This window comes from Natrix helvetica, assembly GCF_964273705.1.
Source record: "Natrix helvetica genome assembly, chromosome: 2".
In the NCBI taxonomy this organism is placed as follows: Eukaryota; Metazoa; Chordata; class Lepidosauria; order Squamata; family Natricidae; genus Natrix; species Natrix helvetica.
In genome coordinates this window covers 210,071,952-210,094,459 of record NC_138552.1, presented here as the reverse complement: position 1 = coordinate 210,094,459, position 22,508 = coordinate 210,071,952, and the positions used below count along the sequence as shown (strand labels likewise).

At 35.2% G+C, this 22,508-nt stretch overlaps 1 protein-coding gene across 10 annotated transcripts in view; it reads right to left on the bottom strand.

Moving 5' to 3' along the window:
• The window catches only part of ARID1B (AT-rich interaction domain 1B), a 425,150-nt gene that overhangs the window by 248,766 nt on the left and 153,876 nt on the right, over nt 1–22,508 (bottom strand). The window lies entirely within an intron of this gene.

The window sequence follows — 22,508 nt, the reverse complement described above, 5'->3', positions numbered from 1 at the left end:
CCATTACTGTAGCATCCTGTACAGATACCACCCCCCAAACCAGAACTCATTCCACAGGCTCTGGCAGAGGAAGGAGGAGGTGAACAAATGTTCATGCCACCTGAGGATTGAATGGCAGGCATGGAAAGACTGTTCATTTCAGGTGTGGATTTAGTCAGAGGTTTCTTGTTCCGGTTGTCCAGAATTCTGTTCCATAAATACAGGCTGAGATGGATTAGAAACCTTGCAGGCAGTAAACTCACCGCTTCCCTTCTATTGTCAAAATTAAGTTCTGTCCCTTCTGAATTTTGGGTGGATAGGAAGGCCAACCAGGAGATTTGCAAGTGGAACTAGCAAAGTAGGCAGGGCCTATGGAAAAGTTGTGCTATTTTTAAAGAGTTATCTGTATTTGGGTATCTTTTCCAATGATTCAGCTATTCCAATTTGATCCTTATGCGCTGGGAATCCAAAATAGAGATTCAAATTCAAATGGGATAGAGAAAAACTTAGAGTCTTTCAATGTTTTTATTTTTATACCATACAAGCACCATTCCTGTCTGTTTTTTGATCTGGCCTTCCTCAAAGAGCTGACTTTGGGTGTATTTGGCAGAGTTTCTTGGTGGGATGTGTTGGGAATAGGAACTAGCTCACTATATGCATTCCAAACTAAAGTGAAAGCATGTTCTTGGCAAGGAGGATCTGCAATAGGAAGTTCTTGTAGGATCCATTCATTCCTTCAGGAATATAGGTGTTGTCAGTATCACAATGTAACTATAGATATGTGTATTTATTTAAGGACAACAATTCTTTTACAGAGAAAGAGATAATGGAGGCTTTTTGTTTCTTTACTAAGTACAACAGGAAAGGAGTTCTGTCTTCAGGTAGCTCTAGATTTGGAGTAGAGGACATCTCTCTGAATGGGTTTTTGTTTCTCTCCTCCTAGGGAAGCTTTCAGCTGTCTTCTTTCTTTGAGGCCAGGAACTGATTCCTGCACATTCCAGTGGAACAGTACATATACAGTCATAGCTTTCTTCTGCTGCCAACTTCTCACACCAACTCTCCAATGGCACTTTTTACTTCAAAGCCTTAGAGCAGCACAGGATTAAATATGACAACATGCCTCTCCATCTCTAACCTCTCAACCTTCTTTTAGAGTTCAAACCAGCAGTATGATCCCCAGCACCTGAGGTTAGTTTCCCTGCCCCCCTGGCTTTTAGTCCCCCACAACTATATACTAGGCATGGCCATCCAGAATACTACTTTCATTTGCCCCACAATGATCCTGGCTAGCACCCATTCTGGCAGCACAGCTCCAAGGTCATAACAGAGCTTCCTCCCATCCGTTCATCTCTCCTTCTGCTGACTTATACCAGCACAATAGTAGGAAGCCTAACCATAAAACGTATATTCTACATTCAGAGATAAAGAAGAGTGGAGCAGACTCTGACAATGGCCCTAGGTGTAGCTGTAATATGCTTGAAACTGTCATAGGTAAATAGAAGAATGAACCAAGTTGTTATAACTCAGCCATAAGCAATAGATGGGTGAGTTGTATCACTCTTAGTTTATACAAAAAAGGAATGGCTCCAGAATCACTTCTGTCCTATCTGTCTTACCACTAGATTATGGATGAAGTTCCAAATTAAAATTAAGTTTAATTAAGATTTGGAAGTTGACAAAGATCACTCAAAAACCAGTCTTCAAAATAAGATGAACACTAATATCTGAGATAAGATGATTGAGCGTAACTTGATATTGGAAAACATGGTAGATGAACGCAGTCTCTGCTGTGAAAAAAATGTCCTTTAGAAGGAATGACATGAGCCATTCTTGAGAAAAGGTCAGTGATAGCTAGTGTCTAACACCAGGTCAATAATGAAACCCAATATTACAAAACTTCCAAAACATAAACATCTGCCATATTAGAATATAATTCATTCTGGCAAAATACATCTTAGTACCTTCAAAAAAGATATGGGACACTAAATAATCCAAATCAAGTAAGTTCAATGGTTCTCAAGCTTAGCATACAAGTTGTATGAGTGAAATCATTCAAGAACAGTATATTTCAGAGCTGTTTAGTGTACATAGATGGATCTTCAGAATAAATCTGCCAATTATCCAAATGCAGAACCAAGTAAGAGTCCGAAATATTATGAAAAATATTTTTCTAGATGTAATAAATGCTGAAGGAGAATTTACTTAAAATAATTTATTCACTTTGTTTTCAGAAATATTGTGGTCTTATCTGATAGTTAGGGCAATTGTTCAGGTGAAGACAAATTCAGGGCCTGTTATAACTACTCTTTATTAACCCACATCCCACTGCAGAAGGCTCTGATCTAAACTCACTAGAAGGCCCAATTAGTTCCTGAGAACAGAATTAATACTAGTGAATATAAGAAACTGGAGACAGGTTGAAATGCTTCCTTGAAGGGCATATTGTAAATGAAAATTCACAACAGAAGGAATTGATTGTGAATGAAAATAGTCCAGCATTTCTAACTGAGTTTACAGTCAGATCACATACAACAACCACCAATTTTGTAAGAATGGGTAACTGCTACTTTAATATAAGCTTTCTGCTGAGAGAAGAAATAGAATCTATCAGCTAGGAGTTTGTGTGATAAGTTACCTTTACACATTCTATCCGGACTGTTGACAGGTATCTAGCAGATGTGTTTGCTATTTAGTCTCTGACCTTTACCTTTTCTTTTTACTTAACTTATTCTGTCTGTCTGAATATCTGTCTAACTCCCTTTTTAGAGTTAGTATCTCCTCATCAATATTTTATAGAGTTTTACTTTCAAATTTACAACTTTGTCATTATTCTGAATCCCTACCCTGATCAGAATAGGCCACTCATTTGAGTTATTTTAACATTTCTGGATTTCTACTACTTTACACTTAGTCCATGGAATAATATTTTTTGAAAGCCTTTATGAACATGACACTTTTGAATTTGAATCTGCCTGTCTTTAATCTACTTAATAGCTACTACTGTTAGGTAATAAACTCCCAACATATTCACAAATGAAAATGTCATTCCATTATTCAGCTGCATTCTCCATATGAAGTTAAATTGTAATCAGATTATCCATTATAACATTATAAATGAGAAGTGGGAATAATCAAGTCAAGCAGAAAGAAGCATTGTAGCATCTGGGTCCACTTCATAGCAAATGTGACCAATTGCATTATAGATTTTCCAAAAACATTTTAAATCTGGTGAAAAGAAATATCAAGGAAATGGAATCCAAATTAGCATTGCTTCATGGACATAAAGGAAAATACTTTACCCTCAATCTTCTTTCACCTTTTTGCCAACTTTAAGCATTCCTGTTATATAAGCATGCCAGCCATTACACAGAAGAATCTGGTATATCTTTTAATTCAATTTTGTTAGGTTATCTCGCAGTTTGTTTACTATAAAGCATATAGATCTGCAAAGGACCACATGTGAGGTAAAGAGGGAAAGAAACAGGACTCCATCTCAGAAAACATATTTTTAATTAATTTTATAAGAGATTTAATAACACTGCCAAAACATTATTTCATTATATTTTTAAATAATTTTCAAATCAAGGATAATTTCTTATAATTTATATTATAATGAATAAAAATTCAAAGAAAATGTTGGGGAACGCATCAGCATTTTTTTTCCTTCTATTCAATCATGTCCAGTTCTTGGAGACGTCCTGGATGAACCCTTGCAGTTTTCTTGGCAAAGTTTTTCAGAAGTGGTTTGCATTGCCTCCTTCCTAGGGATCAGAGAAAGTGACTGGCCCAGGGCCATCCAGCTTTCATGCCTAAAGTCAGACTAGAACTCACAGTCTCCCCTTTCTAGCCTGATGCCTTAAGCAGTACACCAAACTGGCTCTGAGATCACCAATAGAATTTAGGTAATACTAATGGGGACATTATTGTGTAGTTCTCTTTCAAATATTAAAAAAAACTGTGGAAGATGGTCAAGAGCAGAAATAGAATACTAAGATATTTTAGTTCAGAGAAACTGGAGGCAGACATTTCAATTATAAAAAATGTTGATAAGCAAGTTTAGAAGTAATGGAGTAAGGGATTCCTACTGATATACATCATTTAATTTTACAAACATAAAGAGAGTAATAGTGTTTATGCTGAACTTGCTGCCTTGAAGGTATTTGCTCCAAAGTAATAGCTGGAGAGTAGGCTAGATCAGGGGTTCCCAACCCTCGATCCATGGACCAGCACCGATCCACGGCATGCCAGCAACTGGTCCATGCAAACAAGCGAAGCCCCATCGGTATACAGGCAGCACAAAAAACTACACCCTCTCCAGTCTACGGAAAAACTTTTCTCCATAGAACTGGTCCCTGGTGCCCAAAAGGTTGGGGGCAACTGGGCCAAAGGGCCCATGATACACAAGCGCTTCATGATCCCCCTTATAAAGGAATACTAGAGCAATGAAAAATATAATTCAAAAGTATCATGCTATTCTTTAACAATTTTATACTGGGTGAAGGGAACTGATAAAACAGCTACACACACTCAACAGAACAAAAGAGAACAAAATGCAAGAAAACCACATTAAAAACAATTGTTCTAACTCTTATATTTTCTGTGAAGAGCTTATTTAAAAATAAATCTGTTTTCACTGACATAGATGATAAAAGTAACAAGAGGAAATTGATGTTTTATGGAATCTCATTCACACTGTCCAGAAGATATGTATCCACTATAAATACTCTAGACCTGGGATGGCGAACTTATGGTGAGGTGTGCCCTGTCAGATGGCCAGTGTGCATGCGTGCGCTGGCCAGCTGAGTTCAGCCTTTTTTAAAGCCATTTTTCTCCCTCCCCAGGCTCCAGAGGCTTTATAGGAGGGCGAAAAGAGCCTCCCCTGCCCCCCGGAGGCCCTCCGGAGGCTTCAGGAACTTCCCTGAAGCCTCCAGAGCACAAAAAAACGGCCCTATGGGCAAACAGGAAGTTCGGGAACGGAAGCCTCCTAAAGGTCCCTGAAGCCTCGGGGGGGGGGCGGGGGAGACTGTTTTCGCCCTCCCCAAGCTCCTATAAAGTCTCTGGAGCCTGGGAAAAGCGAAAAAAAGCATACAAAAAATAGGAGAAGTGCCTCTCATGCACGCATGCGCACTGGGGTGGGTTGCACATTGCATTATGGGTGCGGCACGCTCACACATGACCCCCCTGCGCTCCCCCCTTTATGGCATACGAGCCAAAAAAGGTTCGCCATCGCTGCTTTAGTCTAAGGGAAAGTGCATTTTAGCACACAGATGACTATGTAAAAGCAAGATTATATAAACTCAATCTCACTTCCTTCCTGTATTTTTAGAATATGCAAAACTTTCTTTTGGGAGATAGAGATAAATAAGAGAGAGAGGGAGAGGGAGAAGGCATCCGGCTACCAGGAGACTATAGCTCTAATCCCACCAGATTAGATTAAACCTAGTTGGCTTTCATGGCCAAGCTGGACTAGAACTCGCTCCTGGTTTCTAGGCTGGCATTTTCATCAGTACACCAAACTGGCTTTAGAAAACTTTTAATCCTTTATAGATAAATAGAAAAATAAATCTCAATTGAAGCTGAATATTTGTTTCCGCAGAATAAATTTTAGTAAATGCTTAATTTGTGGTGAAATAGCCAGCAAATTAATCTATTAAATAAATAATACAAACTTTATATTAAATCAGTTTAAACTTTAAGAAATAAATTTGATGTGATCAGGCTTTAGCTATGGTATTGTCTCACCCTGATTTATTTTCTTGTTCATTTTTATTATATTACATGCAAAAGATGTGGATTATACATTTGTTACTTGTAAGTATTAGGCAAGTGGAATAAGCACAAGCCTTCCTTCTGACTTAGAACAGAATATCCTCCCAGAACATTTTCCTAATGTATTTTGCCAGGCTAATTTAAACTGATTTCCCTTAGGACATCCATATTGAAAAATGTATCATTCATTCCGAAAATAGATTTGTTTATTTGCTTATTTGTTTCTTGGTTTAGTAACTAGCCTGTTAATAGGAAGAAGCAAATTTAAACTGGTATAAAAACATATTATAGTATGTATTTGAAATGCTACACTTACCTTATGCCTTAAAAAAATAATCTGGATGAGTACCTTCAACCAAATTGCTTTCATAATGAGTATAGAAGCTTTTTCAAAAAAATCTTCTGGGAGCTTTACTGTATAAAATCTTCAAATAATGAAGCCATACGAGATTATTATTCATACTCCTTAGTGTATCACAAGGGAGATATTATGAACTCTTCCCTTTTAGTGAATGTCCTTTTTAAAAGAATACATGAAGTTAAGGTTATCATATAATAGTTCTAGCAAGTAGGGTGTGTAAGATGCCCCTGAAATGTGGGAGTGGCCACAATTATGAAAATTCCAGAGAAAAGATAAAATCTTTTTAAAAACCCAATCACATATTCCTTTGAAAAAATGTTTTTATAGAACTTCAATGTCAAAGAAACCCTGAAATGGCATTTTGAGAGATTTACTCTTCAGTAGCCTAACAATTATTTTGAATAAAAATGTACATTAATTCTACACTTGGCTAACATCACCTGGGAGTGCATAGGCTAATGTTTCAAAATGAGAAAAAAGCACTTTGCACACAACTGACATTGAAAGGACGTATAAACTGTTTCAATATTCAAAGTTAGATTTTTACTGAATATTCTTTTTTTTTTACTTTAGCCAGATCATTCTTGCAGTTTTTTGTTTGGTGAAAAACTAATATAACATTGTAATAGGTAATACCATGAAATATAGTTAACTTTTCTGCTTCCTCATCTTTCCTTAAAAATATTTCTCTATAATAAGACATTAAAATGATACTTCATTCTAAATAGCTTGCAAATGTATTATTGTTGACATATAACTCTAGTTTTTATTACTGCATTTATTTAGAATGTCCATATTTTTATTTGCTGATTTAATTTTATTCCACAGAAATGTTTTGGGATACAATGTTTCCCAAGTTTTATTGAACTCATTGGGACTTAGTTCTGTTGATATTTATATGCTAATACAGTTATTTATCATCCTAAAAATGCATTTAGAACAGCATTTATTCCATATCAGTTGAAATAAGGACTAACGTCATAGGAATAAAGCTAGGGCTGTTTTTTGTTGCTGTTATGTTTAATGTTTATCTCAGGAAGAACCACTCATACACCTTCCAGAAAGGACACAGAATTTTATCATATTTGGCAAAAGTTATTAAGAATAAAAGAGTTGGTCCTCCTAGTCTATTATTGATTTTAATTACTAGCAGCTTATTTATTTTAATTGGTAGCTATATTTTTCTACACTCCTTTACCTGAGGTCCCTTAATCAAAAGCAATGTGCTAAAGATTTTGGAAGTCCAACTAGACCTGGTGTCTGCAACCTGTGGCTCCCTGTCAGGTGATCCCACCACTGGCTGGCCCCATCCTTCACCCTCCTCTCTCCCAGTCACTCCTTGCCTGACCTGAGAAGGTATAATGGCAGGAGATGGAGAAGTGGCCAGGGCTGATTCTCTAGCGCCTAATTCTTGCTGGAGCTTCTTCTGGCCCTTTTTGGTGCTGGTGTGCCTCAGTAGCTTGGGAAGACATGCAACCTGCTCTCTGTCGAGATACTGGCCTGACCAAGCTGCGACTGACGCCAGCTTCACTAACATGAGGGGTGGTGGGGTGGGAATGGGATCTGGGAGGAGGTGATGATGGTAAGGGGGATGGGCCCTCAGCGCCCAGCCACAGGTTTAAAACTTGCACGGGGGACTTTCATTACCAGGAGGACACTTTTCAATGAAAGCCATCGATGGGCACCACTCCGCTGGAGAAGTAAAGAAGCTCAGGGCAGTGGGAAAGGGGGGCTGGTCCTGCCAAACCTCGCACACCCACCCAGGGGTCAGGCTCGAAGAAAGCTGGACCATTCTTGCCAATGACGCTCGCCCATCAGTCGGTCTCTCTCCCCCCCCTCTGTCTCTCTCAGAAAGTGGAGGCTGGGCCAACCCAGCAAGCTTTCCTTGAGGCTCTTTGCTACTCCTTTTCTTCTTGGCAACTTTTTGGAAATCTGGGCTGGCTAAGGAATGAGCACGAGTCACAATGAAGGCTTCTCTTCAGGTGATTCTCCTCCCCCTCCTCCTTCTCTTGCAACCACAGCAGACCAAGGAGAGACATAGACACACACACACACACATACACACAGGGAGGGAGATAGAATGGGGGAGACACAGAGAGAGGGGAGAGGAAGGAGAGAGACATAGAGAGAAACATAGAGGGGGAGATAGAAGGGGGGGGACAGAGAGACACACAGAAAGAGGGGGAGGAGAAGAGAGAGGTGGAGAGGGAGATACACAGAGATATACAGAGAGAGGGGGAAGGGGGAAGAGAAAGAGATACAGAGACATACAGAGGGGAAGAGAGAGAAAGATATGTCAAAAGGGTTTTGTGGTTCCGGGTGTTTTTTTAACAACCTCTGCCCTAATGACTGACTGGGTAGGCATAGCTAGTGTGGACATGTGACTGGATAGGAGTGAGTGACATCGAGTTGGCCATGCCCACTCAGTGTTTGTGGTTCCTGGTGTTTTCTTTTCTGTGGGAAACGGGTCCAAATAGTTCTTTGAGTATTTAAGGTTGCAGACCCCTGAATTAGACCAATCTGCACTATCCAGGAACATGTATGCAGGAACTAGACCTTGACCTCCTCCGCCAGCAAGATACTTAAAACCGAATAACTGATCCTAAACTCTGGGAAATTAATATTTGCACATTTTAATGTCCCCCCAATACTATATCCATTAACACCCTCCCCCAAAAGTTTCTGGTTTCATCTTTACCCTCATTTTAAGAATTGTCTGTATTCAAATATGAATCTTACTCCAACATTCATTTACTTCTCCAACAGTCATTTGAAAAACACCTTTATACAGTCTAGATAACTTATTCTGTGTTAAATACCAGCGCTACATCATCTTATTAAAAATGTCTTTGAAATTATAATTTAATTATAATGGAAAAAGATTTGGAAAAAAAATTGGAACTTTGATCTTATATATCAAGATAATAATATCTTGATACAGCAAGACTACTGTATGCACAAAAATGGAAGGACATTTTGATTTCCCATGTGGACAAATGGCTACTGAAGCAGATGGAGTTGTCAGAGAAGGATAAATTGACCGTTTTGATCAAAGAAAAGAATATAAGTACTTTTGTTGCTTCATGGAGACTGCTTCTCGACTTTAATAATAGTAATAGCATATAAAAATAATGATTGCAAACTAAGATTGTGTCCTTGTGGAGGAGGATCCATTGAATTTATTGCTCGTATCCTTTTACATTACATCTGCTGTAAAGATGAAAGAGCCTTACAGTGCTGAAATACTTTTCAACAATTACTTTCACTGTTTCCTTGAATGTCGCTAAATTTTGTGACACTGCCACATCTAGACAGGCCCTCATTGCCTTGATGACCTAGTTATAATTTTACATTGTCTCTTTATTTAAATGGATAAACTTTTATTATTGTAATTATTTTGCTAATTTGCAGGATTCTTAATGGCAATTATAATAAAGGCTATTGCACCTCATGGTGTATTATTCATATAAATACTAACTTTTGTTTATCACATTTGGCACAAAATTATTTTGGACAAATTATTAAGAATCAAGACATTGGTCCCTGCAGTCCCATGATGGTGAATCTGTGGCACGCAGAGCCATATTTGATGGCACGCCAGCAGTCGGTTCCGGCATGCATGTGCGCGCCGGCCAGCTGCTTTTCGGCCTTCTGGAGGGCCGGGGGTGGCCATATTCACCCTCCCCAGGCTTCAGGAAAGCCTCTGGAGCATGGGGAGAGGTCGTGCGTGTATGCGTGGGGGGGTCATGTGTGCATGCGCAGATGGGTAGGAAGGATTGAATTGGTGTGCGCGCACACAATAGCACGCTACACACAATTTTGGCACGCCATAAGAATAAGACTAGAGCCATCACTGCTCTAGTCAGCTAGTACATATCTGAATTGCTAGTGACTTTACAAGATCATAGACTTGTACACTCACATCAGAAAGAACTTTGTATTGTAATATACATGGATTGATATATTACTGTTATAAGTTACTAACACACAGCAGTGGTAATGTGAAAATTTTGATATGTTCTTTAGTGTCTGTCCTTTTGCTTCAGTTTATAGAAAATTGCTGTGAATTGTGTTACTATTATTCGTAAAATGGAAGCATGCATTGATTATTCATCATTACATTTTAGTATTGAATTTTTGACTGCCAAACAGGTCCTGTCAATTGAATTTCACTGTCAAATGAAGTATTTTTTTTAATGGAGATGACTGTGATGACATGAGTGCTATGTGTAGTTGGGCAAAAACATGTAAAAAAGGTGACTTTGTTAAGAGCTGAATTGTGCGATCAAGAATAAAATTTGCAACTTGTGACAGCTGATGAGTTTCACATGAAAAAGGTTGTTAACTAATTAAGAATAACTTGAAACACAAGAATGTTGCTTCAATAGAACATTAGCCTTCTTACTTCATAAGTAATCACCCAATTCATTTTCCATGAAAAAACAAGCAAATCAGAACCATTTTATTTTTACCACTATGTAACTTCAGCCTATATGCAATAGATTTCACAGAAAGAATGTAAAATCTCAGTTTCAAATTATTTTAATGAGCTCCTGCACAGTTGGTATGACAATTGGCACATATGAATACAAGCAGAACTATAAAGGGATAAGTACTATTGGAAGCATCCATGCCTTCCACTCTTTCTCACTTTCAAAACTGAATTATGGCTCAAGTTACTTGAAATTTTTATTTATTTGTTTGTTTGCTTATTTATTTCCCACCTTTATTATTTTTACAAATAATTCAAGGCAGTGAATACCTTCCTCCTCCTATTTTCCCCATGACAAACTTGTGAGCTGAATTGGGCTGTGAGAGAGTGACTGGCCCAAGGTCACCGAGCTAACTTTCATGGCTTGACATTACAGTCTCTTGCTTTCTAGACTGGTGTCTTCACTACTAGACCAAACTAGCTCTCAATGTTATGGCAATAAAGAAATGAAGGCAGATTGAGAATTTTCTTCTCCGTTATATAGAAAGCCAAGAGCAAAAAATGCAAACTCTATTTCAAAAGCTTAATTCTCCATTCCCCATACAGCAAGTCATTCATTTCATGTTTAGCACAAAAGCTCAGCTGGATTTAAAAGTATAATAGTACTTCACTTGTTAATGTAGGCAACATTACAATACAAACTTTCTTATAATATACAGATATATATTTATGGAACAAAATTTCAGCAAAAAAAAATTAAAATTGAAATAAGTACCATATTCATTTATTTTAATACTATTCACATTATTTAAAACTAATTTGCAATATAGAGTTCCTCTTGAATTTTGCTTGATAACACTGAATAAGATGGATACAATGTTAACAGAAATGAGAAAGGCATTTGATTTTTGTATATAGCTTCAACGACTATAAAACAGGGAACAATAAAAAGAACACATGCAAAAAAAAACCAACAACCCTGTAAAATAAAAGCATGAGGAATGACATATACATTCTTGTGATAATTCCTATCCTGTTTTATTGCTCAATAATGATCTTACATTGCTATACTTCAGTGATCATTGCTTGAATTTAAGCTTCATTTCCTCCACATATGTTAAACACCTTTGACTTGAATTCATTCATATAACTTTCATTTACTTTCTTTTTAGTGTGAAAGGAAATGGAATATAAATACTGAATAAAGACAAATAAATCAATATTATTGTTCTGTTTTATAGTGTTAGGAAATTCCTTGAGTAGAAAATCTATCATAGCAAAGCATGACATTAAAATAAGATACTCAATGTTCTAAGGGAATGCCTTGGGCTAAAATCCACCTTGCCCAATAGCTTCAAGGGCTTAATAAATAATTTTTCATACAAAGAGATCTTCGAATAACAGGACAACAGACTGTACTTCCTCAGGACATAAGACACCCACTGAATCCAATTACTCAATGCATGCTGACAACCTGAATCTAAACATTTTTATTTGGAAGTAAATCCTTAATGTTACTTGTCTAATACTCTCAACGTGTGAAATTTCTGTATTAATTTTTGGTTTCTTTTATTAAACATGCTAAGGTTTAATATAATACAGAAATATACTTATAATAAAATATATTAGTTGTATACAGTCAGCAAATAAGTATTGTCATACTATTATAGTATGTTCCTATAACATGAAACAAGGAAGTGCTGGCATGAAAGGTCCAGATTTAAGAAAGAGAGAAGGACAACAAAAAGTAATTGATAATGGAAAAGAAAAAGATAAAAAACAGAGGAATTTAAATGTGTCTATAAAAACTAGTCTATGCTGAAGATTTATATACCTTACACTTATTCCTACTTTTTTACATTCAACCTGGAGGATATTTATTTTTCCTTAATGTAAAGAACTTTAGCAATGTATAAGATAGGGTAAATGATTAAAAAAGATTTAAAAATCCAGCAATAATATTTTTTTTAAAAGTCAGGAACAAAAATGCTAATACTCTTGTATCTAAAAATATACTACAGAAAAAACATTAACCTCTGCTGTCCAGTGAATACATCCCAGCTAGCAACTTGTTTTAAAGATGTAGAACTATAGCCAAAAAAATCTCTCTCCTATGCACTCTTTAACCTCAATCTAACTGCACAATGCTGAATAAATGAGAACATCCTAACTTAAAATTGTAGCTCAGAAAAGGAGAAACCCTTAAGTAACTTGGTTCCAAAATAAAATATCGAAATCAACACGATAAACTCGAACTTGAAGGGCAATTATAACTGGGGCAGGTGAGTCATAAAACTGATGCCACGTTTCTCTTTTCAACTCAGAAATTAAATTTTCACCATTAAATCAAATTTTCGAGTTGTCTTTTTATATATAGTCTGCATACAGTGCACTTTAATCATTTATTATGATGTCACCTCTGCACAGATAATCAAAGAAAAACCATCATTCTCCATTCCTGGTTGTAATGGGTGTACCAATCTAAGCAGTCATTGTTGCTTGGGCAAATTCAAGTAAATTCTGTGTTGTGCACTTGAGAGAATACAACTGGTTCTGAGGTCAAACATAATTCTTTATTCAATTCAATTATTTATACTTCTCATTAGTCCTATGTTTGGATTGTACTATATAATGTACAACTGAGGTTAAATAGTCTGTGTCGTAATATAACAATGGGGGCATGAAATATAAATAATATTTGAATGTATAAAATTGCTTTAATAGGGACAAGCTGAAATATCTGGTACAATAATCCTAATATTTTAAAAATCTAGGTTACTAAACCAGTTACTAAAGGTCTAAAGCCTTATTTTAGCTAATCATAACACTGTATGCAATCTGCAGCTTCATCATTACAATTCTTATCATATCCATTGGTTATTCTTCTAGGGCTCAAGAAAGTTGAGAATTCAATAACATCAGAAGTCTGTCCCTGGCTTTTGCCTTATCTGTTAAGTATAGCTGTGAAGGAAAATAGGAAACTTCAGCTTCATCTTGCTCCTCTCTGTTATAATAATCAATATACCTTTCAAAAAGCAAAACGGCTGCTACAAATGAGATAAAGCAAAGCTTATCATCACTCACTGTTTGTATTTTCTTTAATCAATTGCAATGGCTACTTGCAATCAATTCATGAAATTTTGCTTTCCTTTTTCAACCTCAATTCCAACCATGCTTTTTAAGACATGTGTCATAATAGAGAGGGAAATTACAATCTAGACAAAAGGTTCCTATATCACATATAGAAAAGAGATTTTCATTGAATTTTGCATGATGAAGATGGAAACCATCCTACCCAACAAAATACAAACAAGTTTTTAAAATGGTAATAAATCATCTCATATATAAAATGTTCTCTTATAAACTAAAGTATTTAAAATGACTAGATAGTTATGAATCGGTTTGTCAACCTCATTAGATCCACTGGAAGCTATATAGCTGATGCTTAATTTGGCTCTCAGTATTTTTCAAAGTAGTCTCCCTTTCTACTGAAACAGCTAAGGTGATGTGATATGACACAGAAAGCCAATTTTTGTTTAAACTTTACGATCATGCTAATTTATCTTTAAGAGAGAATCCAAACACAAAAATACTAAGCAATTATTTTCCTATGGAAATTACGTGAGGTACTCATGTCAATTAATACAATCAGTCCAGGTGATGATAAATGTTGGTTACTGTTTCTGCAGAATAGCTATCAAAAAGTATGGAATACCAGTATCTTCAATTAAAACATATTGTTGTATAGATACAGACTGCTATTTTTAACTGTCTCAGAATCATATGCTACATGAAATTGCGCAAAAAATGGTTATGTAATGCATGGCAGAGATGGGATAAGTTAGCAGGAATGATGCACATTATTTGGTAATAAAATCTATAATACTGTTCAGAAGTAGAGTAAGGCACAACGGGGTTCCTTCTAAAACTGTTAGTGGAAGAGAATGTACTCAATAGATTCTACTTGTCCTCACTTGTAAGGGCATATATTTCATGCCAACTACATACTACTAATTTAAAAAAAAATAAACACTTTTAAACAAAGTTCTGAAAGAAGCAACCATTTGTTGATATAATGGTATACCACCATAACCAAAGACTCCCTTTCACTTCTTAACAAGAGTGACACCTAATGAGGATATCTGAATAACACAGAAAAGAATCATTTAAGACACTGAAATGAAAAGCCTGACAATAAGAGCTTTAAATATTATTTACCTTGTAGAAGGATGGTCCTGTGGAGAAAGGGGTGTCACAGTGGCACAGTGGTTAGAATGCAGTAACACTGGCTAACTTACTGCTCATTGCCAGAAATTCAGTCTTGACTAGCTCAGGATTCACTCAGCCTCTCATCCTTCTGAGGTCAGTAAAATGAGGACCCAGTTTGTTGGGGAAAATATGCTCACTCTGTAAACCATTTAGAGAGGGCTATAAAGCACTATGAAGTGGTATACAAGTCTAAGTGCTTTTGCTATTGCCCTATATCCCCTTCCTTCACCATTCCTTTTAATCCCTCCTACCTGGTGAGATAAAAACAAGAATGTATACTGTAGCTCAATAGAAAGGTATGGAAGAAGAGGTTTTTTTAAAAAAAATCCAATTGGAACTGGCTGAACTGAGAGACATTGTTTCTTCATGAAGAGGCCAAGAATTTTCCTTCTGAGCTGGAAATTAAAATGTGGCTGGAAAACAAAAAGTTAAAAAGCCAGAAGACAATAGCAGCCAAGGTAAGCTTGCCTGAAGCTGGAGCTACAGACTGAAACAGTATCAGGTCCAGGAAAAAAACAATCGAGCAATCTGCCCCAGGGCAGCGCAGTGCCACCAGGTCTTTGAAGAGGTCTGTAATCAGAACTTCCAGGAAAGGCCAGAAGAGGCTCAGATGAAGTGCCCTACAGCTGTATGTTATACTGCAACTGAGGCCAAGTGGAGGGACCTCCTGAGTAGGCCAGAATAGCAGAGAGTGGCTGCAAGACAGGGCTGACCAGGATACTTTCTTGGAAGAAAGCAGTTGTGAAATGATAGATCAAAGTGAGAGGAACCTCTGAAAACCCACTTGACCTCAGTAATATAAATCACCATACTTAATTAAGGTAGGAGGAACAGGCAACCTAGTTCTGACTCTCAAGACAGATTAGGAAAAAAATGTGTTACATACTTGCAACCAATCTGACAATAAACAGCCTGATTTATGAAAACTTTAACTCTACCTGCCTATGTTTGATTCCATTATACAAAAGCTCTTTGTTAAAGAAAATATCCTGACATAGAAGGTAGTCCTTACATACTGAATGCAATTGGGACTGGCAACTCAGTCACTAAGTGATGTATTTGTAAAAATTCATCAGTTCCAGCTGTGGCTGTGGTTAAGTGAATTACCATGGATTGTTACGTGTGATGTCATGTGACCATAACTTGCAACTTCCTGCTGGCTTCCCCACTGACTGACTGCCACAATGGCAATCAGGTGACTGCAAGACACTGTGACCATCGTAAACATGTACCAATTACCAAATGTCTAAATCATAAATTTGACTGTAGGGATGGCCACAACATGAGGACTGGTCACAGTCTCCTTGCTCAGCACTGTCACAGCTTCAAACAGTCACTAAGTGACTGGTCAGAGAGGATTAAGAGATTGAACAATTATGTATTCCTAACCAGGACATGGGCACAACATGAATGTACTTTGAAAAGGCCTTCCAGATTGAAAATATATGTTTTGCATAACTTGACATAATATAAATATTAACTTGCAGAGTTAAATATTAACTTGCAGAGATGCAGTACATTTAAGTTAACTTGGATTCTCCCACAGAGCAAGATTTCACCATTGATTGCTAACTCGGTGCTTTAGATAGTTTTCAATCAATTGTTCAAGATTATTACCTATGAAGCTTGGTGTAAAAATGCCCTGAAAATGGCCTTTTAAATGCCATATCTCTCTTCTTATAACCACCTATAAGGAAATATGAATATTTTCTAATCCTTCCAAACTAGAAAAACTGATCAGAATCTCACACAGAAACACACATACACACACACAGTGTGAATATCTACTTCACATGGAATAAAATAATCATGCAGTTGTATATTCAATGGAAAAATAATTGTTATGAAATATTCATTTGAAAAGTAATTAAGGCTTCAATTGAAAAGCTAACCTTTCACAACACAAAATAATCACACAGCTTGAAGATTAACACATTCTGTGTCTTCCAGTATTCATTACAATTTATTTAAGATTTCAGCTACACTACTGCTTGGATTGTTTTTCTGTATTTCCCAAATGTTTAAATGAAATCTAATGAAAATTTTAATACTAAAACCACTTCTTAATAGTGCTACAATCTTCATTCTCAAATGTATCATTGTACCTTCTGACAGGGTTAAAAATTTGTGACATGAAGAATTGACAATCCATCCCTCTAAACCATGATAGTGCAAACCATGGTAGATTATTCTACCAAGAGAAGACATTTTAAAATTCTTTTGAATTTTATGCAATCAATAACACCAAGTATGCTTATTTCCATGAATTTATAAACCATTAGTATACAAATTATTAACTTATTTAAAATTTCTCTGTTCAAATGATTTCTTTTGTACTATGCATCTTGTAATGAAATCTTTTGCAATGTACATCCTTTCACTATGGAAAGGAAAAACATGATTTTAGGCTTCAGTGGCCTGATGGTGTTATTAGCCTAGTTTTTGCTGGGAAAGTGAAACAGTCTAAAAGTGCTATCAACACATAGCAATACATTTGCAAAATAAAACACCTGCTCTTGAAAAGAAAAGACTGATTCAGCAGATCTATGTCATTCATTAAAGTCCCATATCCACTTCTGATGTCACATAATATACAGGCAATGCACAAGGCTGGAAATGATGCATGGATTAAGAAATTACTTGGCTGAGTCTAGTACAAAATAGGGTTGTGCGTTAAACAATAATCAACTTTATGTAAAAGCAGCATTCAGAATTTGGATAATTTAACGGAATACTTCTTCAAAAATTAATTGGAAAGATGAGAACCATTATTTCATTCAAAAACTCTCTGATCAGCCCTCCAACATTTACAGATTGTCTTTTAAAAGATCAAAGAAACAGTGAAAGTCTAATAATACATAAACATGCAACATTCTATGGATACCTTTTGAATGTCATTACACAAGATTCTTCTGTCTGTCACAATTTCCTATAGCCCACAGAATATATTTTCTTCTCAAATAATGAATCAAGCTAATTATTAGAACGTAAATCTTTGTTTCTATTTATTAGAGGTGTATTTTAAAAATGAAGGAATGTTATTTTTTTCTGCAAAACCGCAAAGGAACCAGGCAACAAGTAAAAAAACCAATCAAAATATCTAAGAGTAAGTATTTCCAAATATAAAAACAACACATAACCCTATCTTTACCAGCAACCCAAAGAACAGTGTGAGTAGTTGGAGATATATCTACATCCATATCTTTACATGTGAAGAACTGTTAGTTTAACCAAATTATGATATTATATGAAACCAATTAGGATATATATATATATATGTGTGTGTTTGTGTTACAACCCCTGGTATGACTTATTTATTTTATCAGCACAAATACAACACAAATATATATATATATATATATATATATATATATATATATATATATATATATATATATATATATATATATATATATATATATATATATATATATATATATATATATATATATATATATATATATATATATATATATATATATATATATATATATATATATATATATATATATATATAATCCTAATTGGTTTCATATATATATATAAAACATGTATGTTGTATTTGTGCTGATAAATAAATAAAGGGAGACTAGTATAGTATGGCTAGCTGATGAGACCTAAATAGGTTGAAATAGATCTATACTAGTCTCATGCAGTAGAAATTAATTTTTTTTCTTATATCTGTATCATCCCAAATATGCTACAAAGAGTTCCTCAGTTCTCCACAGCAGAATAAAACATGTGGTGGCAGACTCAAGCTGGGAGCAATATAATCTTAAATATAACCCTATGAACTATTTCGTCTGTACATTTTAAGCATTAAATGAAAAATAGAAGCTGATTTCAGGCATTAAAAAGATCATGTTAAATTAGCATAATCCTTTCAAAACATATACCTGTTTGTTACATAGAAGTTCATGCATCACAAAGATCGTTAGCTATTTAAATTCTTACTTCTGATTATCTTGAATCAATAATAGAAAAATATAGGGTTTCCCCATTTCCTTTCAGTATCTACATTTTTAATTGACAAATTGTAGATTTCTTTTATATTTCACCTGTAATTTTCTATATAAACCTCAGTCTGTGGAAAAAGAACTCATTGGTTTCAATTGTAATACTTGATTACATAATGGAACAATGAGGAAGGATTCTCATTGAAAAAAAATACAATCTCCATGAGCTGCCAGGAATTTGCTGAAGCAAGTGACACTCCCACCCTCCTCCCCAAAACACAGAAAATAATTAATGCGGAAGCTGTAAAGCAAAGAGGGAATTAGGTAAAATTGTTTCCCACTCCTCTTACCAACAGATCCATTTTGTTTGTGGTCCAAATCATTAGAAAGCTAAGAACTTAAAATAATGCAAAATATACATGTTTTTTAAAAGCAGTACCCCAACCTTTTTCTTTCGTTACCCAAAATTACTTATCAGAAAATCTTACCGAACTTTGAGGATTGATGGTAAGACCTTTCATTCAACACAATAGGAACGTAAAAGGGTAATTGAACAAGTGTTTGTAACTTGAGGACTACCTGTACTATAAAAACAACATCACTGAATGAGCTTTACGTCATTTCAACGTATTACTATTGGTAATTTTTATTCATTTTTGAGAGATTTTCAAGTAGATTTTACTATACCCGATAATTTTAAGTCAATTTAAATTTCCTTATTGTGATGGTTAATGAGTTTTTGTATCATTACCCAAAGAAAAAACACTTTTATTCAATTTTGCGTAACTTATTCAGGTTTGGAAAGCACTGGTTTAAAGCAACATAAAAGTTATAGAGTTAACAAAAGTTATACCTTCATGTAGTTATTGAACCAAGGTTCAAATGATATGTGGGATTCACCCATTAGTAATGTTTTAGAAACATAAGATGTACAACTCTAATAATCATTGATGCCTTTTTAGCAAACATCTATCATTCAATATCAATTTTAGCCAACCCCTTTATTTAAAATTTACCACTCCAGAGCAAAAGAAACCAATTAGGATATTTTTAAAAATGAACTTTTAAGTAAAGAAAAAAAAGTTGATGATCTGAATTTTTGTCTAAAGTTCAGATCACAAAAGGGAGTAGAAAAATTCATAACAAAATAATTCACTTGGATTAGATTAGATAGATTTAAACTAGCTCTAAGAATTCTGGGCATCCAACAAAACTCCTTTGTCAGTCTTTTTTCTTCTAAGTTACAGCATGATATAAAGATTAGTGCTTCAGCAGTTACACAAAAGAAGGACAAATACCCACCCACACATGCATCCAAATGTGTTTAGATAAAATCACATGGTTAGAATAGTAAAACATTGGATTCAGTGATCAATACACCTGCCTCCAAATCTGAGGTGTTTGTGCAGTCAGACCAATGCTGCTTAGATTTTCTATTCATTCTTCCTCATGGTTATCCAATCAATCAATCCTGAATGACTGCAGATGATGTTTTTGGGAGTTGCTGACATAGCCTAGCAACTGATTTATTTTTATGGGAAAAAACAAAACACTAAATCAATTCCTCATATGTCATTACAACTCCTCACAATTTGTTTTACTAAAAGAGGCATTGTCATTTCTTACAATATTTTTTTTCATTCCATAGAAGCCTAACAACCTATTTAACATTTGTCATGATGTTCCACATTAAATGTAGTATTATCACCACAAATTTAATCATTTTCTAACAGCTAAAGGGTGAAGGAACAAAACTGAAGGAATATAAAAACCCTGCATCAATTTCATGTGAAGTTTAGAAAGCTTCTCACTTAATCATAATTTAGTTTTCTGATAAACGGATAAATTTAAGGTGCCTATGATTTTTCTCTTCTAGATGGAAAAATGGAGTTCTCTTTTTCTAATGTCAATTTCAGAAAAATAAATCAGACATTGAATCAGAATGAACTAATTCTGGAATAACTTTGATAGGATGGCTTATATGTTTTGATACAATTCTTGGATTTATTCCAGAGAGATTTCTGGCTTCATGCATTTTAAAAATATATTGGGTATAGCAAATGTTGAAGGTCAGATAACTCTCAAAACTGATAGTTGGAATACAAAAACACTGTCTCATTAATTAAGCACAGAGGACAGTAGGCATGCCATTGTTATAAAGTTATGTTCTAACAGTCTAACTATATATTATCTTTGATGTAACTTACATTTATTTTTGTGACCCTGCTTAAAAGCAAATATGTAAAGGCTTGAAACTTCAGTGTCATTTCTATGCTTTCCAAGAAACTTTTTAAGGATCTTCAGTTCACTAAAAAAATAATCAATAATCAGCTATCAATTATTTATTCATAGCATTCATCATTTGAATGCTATCAAATGCAAATAGTTCACTATATTTACCTGGAAAATCCTCTTCAGGTTTTTAAGCAGTTTAAATTTTTATATGGTTTGAAAATGAACATGTCAAAACAAGGCTAATTCCTGGTTAGTGTTATTTTTTCCTCTTGTATAAAACTTATATATTGGAACAAAAGTTTAGAGAGAGAAACAATTACTTGATCAGGACCACAAGCCATATCAGCAATGCATCATAACCTGGACAGCCACATTCAATCTACATATTTTAATTGCATGTAATTAACCTTCTCCATATCATAGTAATAAACCTAGGAACTAAGCCTACAGCTTCAATTTTGTGCAACTATTCAGTTTTGTTAATTACTTCTAAAAATGCTCAGATGTAGTTGTGAGTCTCTTGCATGAATCAAAACTATATATGTTGTATTGCCATTTAGATTAAAACTTGAAATCTTGTCAGTACTTCAAATGGTAAGAATATGAACTGACCATAGAAACATGATTGTTGTTATTATGTTACATGTGATAACAGTTATATTTGAGGAGGGAGGGAGGGAGGGAGGGAGGGAGGGAGGGAGAGACAGAGACTCAAAGCCACTCAGCTTTGTGTCAAAGGCAGGATTAGAACTCATGGGCAAACTCGCACCACCATGTTGCCATCAGGTAATGTTTTTTCCCTTCATGGAGCTGGGTTGGGCGTGGACTGCGCACGCCACATCCGGCCCATGGACTGCTAGTTTGACACCCCTGGTCCATAGGCAAAGGGAAGGAAGAAAGGCAAACACTTTCCACTGAACATCAAACTATTATATGAATTATCAGTACTCTATTAAAATATACAGTATATATTTAACTAGAGTTTTTTTTTAAAAAAGCTACTTGAAAGAAGCTTAGCAATAGGATTTAGGGAAAAATAATTCTGTTAATTATAATATAATCTCACACACCTATTTGTCTTTCAATAATATAGAAGAGCAAATGCATTTTAATAATAAAATGAGGATGGGCTCCAGCATGAGTTCGAAAGCTCAGAAGACAAAACTTCTGGTCCTGGTGACTGACCCAGATTGGATCCTGCAACATTATCCTGAGACATGTAACATGTAACCTTCATTTGTAATAATGAAATAATTTAGTTAATCCGGTCATATTTCTTTAAACTTATTATGTACTAGGTTCTTTTTGCATTAAGTTGCTGTATTCGGAACCTCTTGCCCAATTCATCCTAATTTTAAAACATAAAGCTATTTCAAACATAAAAGAAAGAAAGTTAACATTCTAATTAACTTTATTCTATTGAATAAAGTCTAAATAATTTCAGTAGAATTCTGTCATGGAAAAGACACTCAAAGGTTATCAAGCTTCAATGATTCTATTAAAAGCA